The 11,878-nt window shown below is 41.5% G+C and overlaps 1 long non-coding RNA gene across 1 annotated transcript; it reads right to left on the reverse strand.

Moving 5' to 3' along the window:
- Window positions 1–10,387: 10,387 nt before the first annotated feature.
- Window positions 10,388–11,766, reverse strand: LOC136442587 (uncharacterized). The gene is made up of 2 exons (XR_010757029.1): window positions 11,278–11,766; window positions 10,388–10,831 (listed from the first exon to the last, which is right to left on the reverse strand). It is a non-coding gene; the product is annotated as an uncharacterized lncRNA (long non-coding RNA).
- Between the last annotated feature and the right edge of the window lie 112 nt (window positions 11,767–11,878).

The raw sequence follows: 11,878 nt of genomic DNA on the forward strand, positions 1-11,878 counted from the left end.
CGTTTCCCGTCTTGATTTGTCGGCAATGTACTGTAATCTCACGAGCGAGAAATGTCAGCCAGGGACAACCTAAGACCTCGATGCACGCCTGGAAAATTGGAAAAACAATCTGCACGGAGAAGTTACAAAGCCAAATAAATCCTCACATTTGGACAAATGGCGTGGCCATTCCTCTACACTGTCCATAAGAACCATTGGCGTCAGATCGCCTGGACTTGGTCGGGACGGTGCGAGAGTGGTCTGACGACAACAGGACATTACAGGCGTGTATATAGCCCTTTTAGCAGATTACATTCAGAGCATGTAACTCAAGCTAAGAAGTGAGTATTATCACAACATTAACCACATGTTCATAGCCGTTGTATCATGTCTGCCCCCATTCACATCCTTACACTGACAGCTGCATGGAGACTCAAAGACACGGATTTATTTTGTCCAATCACGACATGATTTACACGTGATGCTGATCGGTTGATCCCGGCAACAATGAGAGCCGAGTTTGACCTTGGCGGTGACCCAAGGACACCCGACAATGGCGGTGTGTAAATGGGGACTCACGTGAAGGCAAAACGAATGGAAGCAAGCATTAAGACACTGTGGGCGCCGGGCCTTCTCTTTGTGGGGGAAATTTTCACGCCGTGTGATTTGTCACAGTGAGCTTGTATGGCTGGACCGGGCGGTAATTGCGACGGAGAAGTATCAAGGGGGATTAAGCCCGGCGTCGCTCCGCAGTATCTAAAGCGACATTACACTGGGATTGATGGCTGCGGACATGCCGGCGCCATATGTGAGGGGCCCTGGGGGGAGGGGTATCGACTGCCAACTGTGCACAACTGATGATGGCATCGACACACGCCGTCGAGAAAACGGTATTATCGCCGTTTTCATGTCAGTTTGGCGATGGGTAAACTTCCGGGCGTATCTTTGCGCCCCAGACGGAAAGAAAGGCCACCGCCGTGTTAAGTCCTTGGCAATAACCGGTTGGTGGGAAGTTGGTGTGACTACTCCATATTCATCGCGTCTCCTGCCGACACAGTATACATCATATATGCATAGGCATAGACAGAAGTTGTCACGTCAAGGAAGTGCCATCAGGGCGTGTGCACAAAACTCAGAACCCTCCTCTTTAAAAACTTCAGCACCGTACTAGTGCCAGAGGGTCCAGGCCACATTCGCCGTGTGATCGCATATTGGCGGTATTGTTAGGATATAGTCGTCCATATGTCATACAAAATCTAGCTGTCTTGTTACGTATAGGACTGCCTTAGATCCTTGTCGGCGTTTGGTTTTTCCAAGTCCCAACATTACAGTGGCACATAGACTCTTGTTCCAGTCCTCGCCCTAGCAATGTCTACACGCACACCTACACAAATCATCGACCGTTACATCTAGATGAACTTGTTTCATAAAACCTCTGACATACAGCACTTTGTTAAGAACGTCTTCAAAATACAGATAAGGGTTCAGTTGTCTGCTGGTCGACTAATTAAGAAAAAGGAAATATGAAGGAGTGGCCGTCGCAGCCAGCGCAGTTTAATATAGATTCTAATGTTGGCAATAGATCACTGAAAAGTCTTCAGTCTTTATCGTCTTTTGATCGGTCCGAATTATGTCTTAATACGAAAAGTAAAACTGCTGACATGGATGCCGCGCACGTTTTCAGTGATTAATTACCAGCGCCATAAACAGTGTCAAAAGACTATCGTGACATCCCCTTGCTGTGGATATCTGTAATTACGAAGTCTCCATAGTTAGGTCCATTCTAATATCTCCGTGGGCTAAGCCCTTTGCCATTTGCACCTCCCACGCGGGCATGCTGAAAAGTTCAAAAGTGAAGTGGTGCATCCCAACGTCCATGTTGAGACGTGTCCGCACAGCCAGTGTTGAAGTGACAGTGGCAAACTATACATAGGTCATGGGTGATGCCAAATTTTGAGCTGCTTGAAAATGGGTTTGTTAACTTATTTATTTATTAATCTTTAGGGTGTAACTGATATTTCCAAGGGAGCCCTTACATTGCATGACAAATCATAACAAACCAGGATGCAAAAGGACAACTTAACATAAACTTAATGAGTAATCAATTCACGGCTTAATGAGTAATCAATTCATAACTTCTTTATTTCCAAATCTCGTATTACCCATGTATAGCTACTGTATGTTTCCAAATTTCATCCGGTTGCTTGAGTAATTGTTATTTGGCGTACTCTAGCTACTATAAGGTTTCGCCATTTCTTCGCCACTTCTTCTCCTTCTCTCAGACTCTACCCATCAATCTTTGTGGCAGACAGAAAATGATACCTGTCGACTTACAGAACGACTACAATTGGAGAGACTATATAGTTTGGACAATACCATGACGAACATTCCGAAAAGCACCCGCCATCGATGCTAAATGCCTTTCTACACTAGGGAAGGGGTGACGGAAAGGGATGATAAAGAATAGTACAGGGGAAGAAGTGACAATGTTTCCTTTTCCTGTCTCCTGGAAGATTCCCAATCTTTACTCCACTGAACTATTTTGAGACCCAAGAAATCTGTGTTATGTTATGCGACCGACGTTATCAGTTCAAGATGAAGTCAAGGATAGTTTCCATCACTATACACTATCGTCCATGCGAGAAGACCGCGACTTTTGGTGAATATAGACACGCGGGCGGCACTCAACGACTCCAGATGATCTTCGTCGGAGATAAAAGGATAACATGAAACTGTTGGCAAATACCGGCATATCGTCACCTACATCCACGTCGTGTTCCGGCAATGCCATTCCGGGGAGCATCTTTGCGACCAGACTAGAAACTTTGTCAAAACGACAGGGCTTAGAGGCTGGAGAAATCAAAATGGAGGAACAGGCGAATGATGGAAAGATGATGGGAACTAGAATGGCAACATTTTCGGGAAAATGCAGGATATTCCCCTCCCATTACCATGAAGTCTCTGCAGAAATTATGCAAAGGAGGTCGGCATTAGCATAATTTATATACAGGTGTGTTCACCTCTCCTAAAGGTACCTACATCTGAAATATGACAATCGTAGCCTTTACGGTGAGGGATATGCATAAATTATGCAAACGAGGCCCTCATTAGCATAATTTATGGCCAGGTTTTATGACCCTTCCTAATGGTACCTACATGTCAAATATGACATCCGTAGCTTTCACGGTAAGGGAAATACAAGTTTATGCCTAAATTATGCAAATGAGGTCCACATTAGCATAATTTATGGCCAGGTGTAGTCGCCTTTCCTAAAGGTACCTACAACTCAAATATGACATCCATAGCTTTTACGGTAAGGAAAATTCAAGTTTATGGATAAATTATGTAAATGAGGTCCTCATTAGCATAATTTATGGCCAGGTTTCCTGACCTTTCCTAAAGGTACCTACATCTCATATATGACATCCGTAGCTTTTACGGTAAGGAATATACAAGTTTATGCATTAATTATGCAAATGAGGTCCGCATTAGCATAATTTTTGGCCAGGTGTGTTCACCTTTCCTAAAGGTACCTACATCTCAAATATGACATCTGCAGCTTTTACGGTAAGGGAAATACAAGTTTATGCATAAATTATGCAAATTAGGTCCTCATTAGCATAATTTATGTCCAGGTGCATTCACCTTTCCTAAAAGTACCTACATCTTAAAGATGACATCCGCAGCTTTTACGGTAAGGGAAATATACGTTTATGCATAAATTATGCAAATGAGGTCCTCATTAGCATAATTCATGACCAGGTGTGTTCACCTTTCCTGAAGGTACCTACATCTCAAATATGACATCTGCAGCTTTTACGGTAACGGAAGTACACGTTTCTGCATAAATTATGCAAATGAGGTCCTCATTACCATAATTTATGTCCAGGTGCATTCACCTTTCCTAAAGGTACCTACATTTCAAAGATGACATCCACAGCTTTTATGGTAAGGGAAATACAAGTTTATGCATAGATTATGCAAATAAGGTACTCATTAGCATAATTTATTGTCAGGTGTATTCACCTTTCCTACAGGTACCTACATCTCAAATATAACATGGAAAAAGAAACAGTACTTGATTAAAGAAAAACGACTTATAGATGAAATTAACATGTTGCAGTGTCAGATTGACAGTGTCACCTGCCCGACAGCTGCCCAGCTTGACGAATTTTCTTGTAAGCAAAAATTACTTGAATCTCTTTATAATGAACGTTTAAATGGCCTCCTGATCAGATCGAAATCACGCTGGATGGAGCTAGGTGAAAGGTGCACTAAATATTTTATGAATTTAGTACATAGAAACTATGCCAGGAAAAATATTCAAAGCATCAAAAGACCGTCTGGAGAAATCATCTCTGATCCAAACGACATTCTATCCGATCAGGTTGACTTTTATTCCGCATTATATTCTTTTGAGGAGTTACCAATATCCCTCACCCAGGCCAACTGTGAGGATTTCTTTCCTCCTCAGTATGGAAAACGATTGTCCCATGAACAACAAACTAAATGTGAAGGTACTATAACTGAAGAAGAATTGCAAAAGGCCATTTTGTCATTCACATCTGGTAAATCACCAGGCTTAGACGGCATACCAGTAGATGTATATAAAATATTTTTTGATGTCTTTAAAAACCCTATGCTAGAATGCTTCAATTATTCATTCGTCAATGGGTGTCTCTCTGGCACGCAAAGGCATGGACTTATTTCGCTACTTTTAAAAAAGGACAGCAAGGGTGCAGACAAGGATCCAACTACTATCGACAACTGGCGCCCCCTTACTCTTTTATGTTGTGACACTAGGATCTTGTCGAAATGTATAGCACTTAGAATAAAAAATGTAATTACACACTTAATAGACGAAGATCAGACTGGATTCATTAAGGGCAGGTACATTGGGGATAACATCAGACGGTTAATTGACACTATAGAGCACTATGATAATGAGGATAAACCCGGGCTAATATTTATTGCAGACTATAAAAAAGCATTTGATAGCTTAAGGTGGGATTTCATGTTCAAATGTCTAGAATTTTTTAATTTTGGTCCTCAACTGATAAAGTGGGTTAAGGTTATTTATGAAAAAACACAAAGTTCCGTCATTAATAATGGTTACGTTTCAAAACCCTTTTTATTACATCGGGGCGTGCGCCAAGGGTGCCCCCTGTCCCCTTATCTTTTTATAATGGCAGTGGAGATTCTTGCTATCAAGATAAGATCTAATAATTCTATTCGGGGTTTAAACGTTAAGGGCAAGTGCACTAAAGTTTCTCAATATGCTGACGACTCAAATTTTCCGTTCGAACCAAACCTTGAGTCATTTTACGCCCTGTTGTCCGATCTAGAACATTTCTCAGAAATCTCTGGTCTTTACTTAAATGCCGACAAATGTAAAATTTTGCGATTAGGTTGTCTGAAGTCTTCTAATTTTCGTCTGCCTACGCACTTACCTTTACAGTGGGTTGATGGTGGAGTAGACATATTAGGTATTCATATACCTATCGACATGAATAGTATTGTCAATGTAAATATTGAGCCCCGACTAGAAGGGTTGGATACCGTACTGCGCCCTTGGAAAGGTAAATCCATATCATTATATGGTAAAATCACCATTGTTAATTCTCTGGTGGTTTCCCAGTTTACTAATTTATTTCAAGTTTTACCATCGCCGGATGACTTGTTTTTCAAAAGGTGTGAGAAGAAAATCTTTTCCTTCATTTGGAACGATGGCCCTGAAAGAGTGGCACGTAAAGTCTTGTATAACTCGGTTGAAAATGGGGGGTTAAATTTGAGAAATTTGCGAATATATGATAAAACAATGAAAGCGTCATGGGTGCCAAAATTGTATTTTCATCCTGAGTGGTTTGTTTCGCGGTCAATAATTTCTCACCCCCGCCTCCGTTTGAGTTTACTACCCTTTTTTCATCTGCTCTCCGTCACATCTCTAAATCTTACAACATTTCTATCTCAAGTTCTTGATGCCTGGTACGAATTTCAACATTTGGAACCCACGTCGCCAGATGAGGTTAGACGACAAATACTCTGGAATAATTCAAACATTGTTATTGATAATAAACCTATTTTCTTTACTGCTATGTTGAATAAAAATATAATCTTTGTTAATGACTTATTATCTAATGACGGCCTTCTGATGTCGTACCATGAATTCTGTTTAATGTACACGAATATTTGTGACCAACTACGTTATCAACAGATCATATCCGCCATTCCGTCGAGATGGAAGAATCTACTTAGCAGGGAACATACAAAGAATTTAGTATGCATGATATTTCAAAAGAACTACGATTGGTTAAAACATGTTAAGATCAACAAAGCCGTGTATAATTATTTTCTTGTATGTAATAATCAAATTACCGTGGCGCACAAAATTAGACCATCTTGGTTTGACTATTTTGATACACATGTGCCTTGGAAAATGGTCTTTACAAATATCATTAAATCTACTATTGACCCAAGTTTGAGGTACTTCCAATACCGTTTGATTTATAAGTTTTTACCCTGCAATAAAATTCTTCGAACGTGGAATTTGACTGAGTCAAATTCCTGCTCGTTTTGCAATAATGATGAGGAAACCTATGTACATGTCTTTTGGGAGTGTGTTCATGTTATTGCTTTCTGGATTGAAGTGGAAAATTGGTTGACCCGTGAAGTCGGTCTAACTTTAGATTTAACGTCTTTTATGGTTATTTTTGGTGAACTGTCCTTAAATACATCTCCTTTAAAAAATATCATTATTTTACTGGGCAAAGTCTTTATCTTTCGGTCCAGGCGCTTTAAATGTTTACATTTGCAATCTTTCAAAAAACTAGTATCTTTCTATCAGAAAACAGAGTTTCTTATTGCATCTCGGAGAGGGAAGCTGGAGAAGCATCGGGGTAAGTGGGGAACTTTATGTATGGATTAGATTCTTATTGTTTTTCATGTTCTGTCAACTGTTACACTTTAAGTTTGTTATTCTTGGTTCAGTATATTAGTATTTTGTTATCTCGTTAAAAGGCACGCTTTTTTGTTTTTTCAGACTGTTTGTCATAGTTTGTCATGTATATTTGTACTTATCTGTATCTGTGTATTTTCTTGAATAAAAAAAAAAAAAAAAAAAAAAAAAAAAAAAAAAAAAATAACATCCGTACATTGTAACATAAGGTACATATAACTTTCTGCAATACCATTAGTAGAGCTACCACCGCGCATCTACTTGGTTTTTGGCAGAAGAAGAAGAAGAAGAAAGAAGAAGAAGAAGAAGAACAGGCAAGCAAAAACAATATATCCCCCTTCCCACTGGAAGGGGAATATAAATAGAGGATAGGCGATGCGGGAAGGGGGAGGACGCGAGGAAAATTGAATAGGCGTGATGTTGACACATAACACCATACTGACTGATGCCCTAACTAAGATGGACAGAACGACATTACATGTAACGTTACATGTATATTTTTTCTGCACATGCCCTTTCCTACGTGGAGTTTTCTTTGTAAGATCTCCAGACAGATCTATGGCTACGGCTTGTCTTGCACGTCTTTTTGGTGGTGCACGTTTTTCTTTGTCAGCTTCACCACAGTTTGGATATCCGTCTCGTCCTATCGAGACCCCTCTTATCTCGTCCCCCTAGACATGCTAGAGCCATGTTGCGGGGGGCGACAAATAGTATTTTGAGGGGAATGGGGCTGTTTCGAGAATACAGATTAAAAATGTGTGATTAGTACACTGATCCTGTACACTGATCCAAAACCGTTAGGACGAGGGGGCAGTCTGGCGCAGACCCCCGCCCCCCGTTCACTACAACAATAGTAGGTGCAGTTTCCGTTTGGAATCTTTTCCTCCCTCCTTCCTTCCTTCGTTGTGCTGGCGCGGGCCTACCCCGATCGGACCGGCTTTCATCGTTTATTCCGCGCGGGTCGTTCCAGCTCGCGCAGTGATTCGTCTTTTCGTTTGGCGGCATCCTAATGCGTTATCGTTCTCACTCATTACCCAGAGTGATGCTGCGTGCGATGCATGGTCGGTCGCTTGGCGCCTGGTGCGAGATTTGGGACCCTCAGACCAATAAATCAACAAAAACTTCATTTAATGACTTTCTCTTGTCTTAATGTTGTCTCATTCCTCTCTCCGTCTTGTATCAGACCTTTCGGCGATGATGAGAATGCTGTTATAGGCGTCATAAAAGCCGTAAAACATGACCCGGCGATGTATCATCGACACATTTCAAGGCCGCGGAACTCATAAATCTTCGTACTGAGAACTGACCCGGCCATTTGGAGCCCATTACGCGATTACAGTTCGTCACATGACTGTCCGCTGCACCAGAAAAGTCTTGTCTGATTTGATTGTGCTCAACAGTACGGGTTTAAGCCGCTCTGATAGTTCGTGCACAAGTGCGTTAGTGACGTTCCATTCTCTCTGTATATTTGTGGCTAATTTTTCGGAGGACTTCGATGGCGGATTGTTAGTGATGAATTCAGTGAACATTTAAGACAGTGAAATCAGTCTTGTCAATGTTTCATCCAGTCTCCAAGGAAAAGCATCGAGACCTAATGGCGGAAGACGCATGGAATACTTGGCAGAAGAAATTGTCTCTCCCGATCATATTTCATACGCTTCCATCCAGAAAGTACTTTGTTCATGTGAAACCGAACAGCGGCACTCGTTTCTCTTCGCTTGCAATGCTAGAAATTGGCTTTTTGGCGAGAGCCCTGGTATAGACAGGCTGTAGAACGGCAACTCATCTCAATCATACAGAGGGTGTTGACCCAGCGTTCTTTTTTTTTTCTAAAATATATTCAATGAAGTGACAAGGGAGCGCATAGCCACCGTACAACCATTTTGGACCAGGCTATTAGGGCCTGACCATCAGCATGTCGCTATAAATCGTACAGACTCCATCCAAATTGGCCTAGAACTGTACATGATGTGTAACGAAGGCCAGGTTCGGCGGTGACCTAGATTGTCTGGGGACGGGAACCTCAAACATTAGTCGGAATTGTAAATTCTATCTTATCAAATCTAACGGCAGGATGAACTAACGTTGAGGCCACTATGAGAGCTTGCAGACGGCTAACATACGTCAGAGCAAAAATGAAACAATTTGAGAATAAAGTAAGTCCAGGGCGGTGTTCTTTAAGTTTAACGACAGGAGGAAGGAATAGCCTTCATGTGTACCCTTAGACTTTAATAAAATCGTCCAGTGCCTTTAGTATGCGAGCTTCTATATCTTTCCTTGTCGACATGTGTAAGTGACACGCATTATGCTTGCATGCTATCACAAGAAGATAAACGATTATTACACTGCAAGATGAAATATCATATTTTTTGGTTAGTCGTGTTAGAAAGAAGGGACTAGGATGTAAAAGAGAACACCGGTCCCGGAGTCGTATATTTTTTTCAGTTTCAATTTTCCCGTGCCCATCACTCGCAGGTTGCTGAGCTGTAACTTTCCTCCGTTCTTGCGGACGCTGGCAAATCATACAAAGAAGGCGATCCGTCATTGGTGCTGCCGAGAAACGGGAGAATAAGTCTTTCCCACACCTGTCATACTTGGCACATAACTCAACTACCGTCCGTTAGAATTACGTTTCTTACTTCTCTATCCCACCAAGGAGTGATTCTTTCACAGACCATGCGATGTGGGGAGGGGGAAATAACAAGGTGAAGTGATGGACGAGAAAGACTTTTAAATGGCTTTGTGGAAACTTTCAACACCACTGGCTAATTCATCAACGGACATATGGAGACCATAATGTGCTTACAGCCTATGGGAATGTGAGTGGGAATAGGAGCGTAGAAAATTCACTATTGAGTTACTGAGTTAGCTATGATGATTTATCAATAAGATTACATCTCTGAATAATGCTACGTGGCCCAAACCCATGCCACTTCTTCCCAAGCACAAGAACTGTCTAACACATAGAAATTGTGACCATAGCTCGTTCAAAACATGAGAATTCAACCTGAAAATTCCTCTGCAGTACCAATGGAAGCCGTTAGCCTGGGGGCCCAGTTTTTGTCACGCTGTACCAACACACCAAATATGAAACCATTATTAACAAGACTAAACTTTTCGTCCAACTCTTTAGAAAGAAATTGGGACTTACCCCAAATTTTCGGTTGATTTCATCAACCCTGTGTACCCCAATTTCTTTCTTTTTAAAAGTGTTGGGCGAAAAGTTTAGTCTTGTTAATAATGAATTCTACCAACACAGATGAAGTTTCATGCTAAATATGAAACCAGTCCATCCAGCCGTTCTTGAGTTACATTGTTGACAGACAGACAGACAGACAGACAGGCAGACAGACAGACAAACGCCAGTGAAAAATATAACCTACGCGACATTTAATGGAGGTAATAAATATGATGGCATAATCTGCACATCCGTCGGCACTATGCACTCAGTCACTCGAGACGAAATGTAAGTTTTATTTCAATGTACCGTTTGTATCAGAAATATGCCAAAAGTGTACTCAATAGCTACTTACGACAGTTCCATATGCAGAAGATACTAGTATTATCACATATGTTTTTGATCCTGAAGATTGCCCGGATCTTGGAGACTGACCGACTGAAAGATTTCTCTCCTTCTAAATCGCCTTCTCTACTTACCATCTTAATGTAATGGTTGCTGTTCTTCTTTCTGACACAGTCGGCGTAATTCACTGAGTCAGGCTGTCTCGGGTCTCCTGGCTGGTTCTTGTCTATAGAATCGTGATCAAGCGCTTCAGGCGCAGAGCCGAACGCGTTTGACGTAACCGACAAGCGTAGTGCACCTCCTATCCGCTAGATGACGCAAATCTGGCAGCTTCTGTGGTCGTTCTCTTCAACAATCCATGCCAATAAGGAAACCTGAAGTCGAAGTTTGAAATACATTGCATTTCAGTTTCTGTCCAATCTCTTTATGATTGATAAAGTCCCCGTTAACGATAACAGAACCCATCACCGCTCTGTTTCTGAACTTTCAAGTTTGTTCTTTTTTCCAGACCGATCTAGTAGGACTGTTTTTCATGTCGTCATTACTGTAGGTGCACGTAACGTAACTATAACTTCATATCCGAATCCATTTCTTTTCAATGATTTCTCATGTTATTGTTTTGATTTCAAGTGGTGAAAACAGTTCACCACCTGTTGAAATAACATTTCAGTGGCAAACGGAACGTTACTTATATGGTGCCGTAACTGGGTTATATATACTAACGGGTTAGTATTCTTGGGTTACGGGTTTTTGCCTTCGTGATCGTGAGAAATTCTTTAACTGTCTTCAGAAAAAATACCATTAGTGCATTTGCTCACACCTTTATGCCGTGTACCAAAATACCGTTGTGTTTACATGCCACCTGACTCCTTTTGCAGACGACAGTGTCAGTTACAACCGACCCGCGGATCAGATGTCCTTGGAGATGTTTTCGAGGTGTCCGTGAGAAAATTAGACGGGTACCACCAGAAGTAGGTTAGGGTTTTCAAATCTGCAAATCTAGGGGTTTTCGGTTGACGGCGCTACTTGGTGTGGCTTCGCAAACAGTACAAGTGTGGCTGCCAGACCGGAGCCCTCATTGTCTTCCAATTTGGGCGATACGTCGTCTGCAAACTTTGTATTGTTGTCATAACACACGCCTACGGCGTTCAACGATACACCTGCGAACACCTGAGAAAACCTCCCATAACCACTATTCCCAGGGGAGGGCTAGTCTTTTTCTGCCAGTAGTGGACTTCACTTCTCTTGGTGTACCTTTGAAAACAGAATAAAAATATCAATCATTGCCATTGTCATTGTTTTAGTCGTTCTATTATTGCTCAAATAAATGCAACATGGACAACAAAGTCCAGCTTTGTTCGAAATCCAACCTTTACACCCCCACAGAAATGGTATCGCCTAAGGGAGGCAGTTACAAACAA

The sequence above is a fragment of the Branchiostoma lanceolatum genome, chromosome 9, assembly GCF_035083965.1.
Source record: "Branchiostoma lanceolatum isolate klBraLanc5 chromosome 9, klBraLanc5.hap2, whole genome shotgun sequence".
NCBI classification, from domain to species: Eukaryota; Metazoa; Chordata; class Leptocardii; order Amphioxiformes; family Branchiostomatidae; genus Branchiostoma; species Branchiostoma lanceolatum.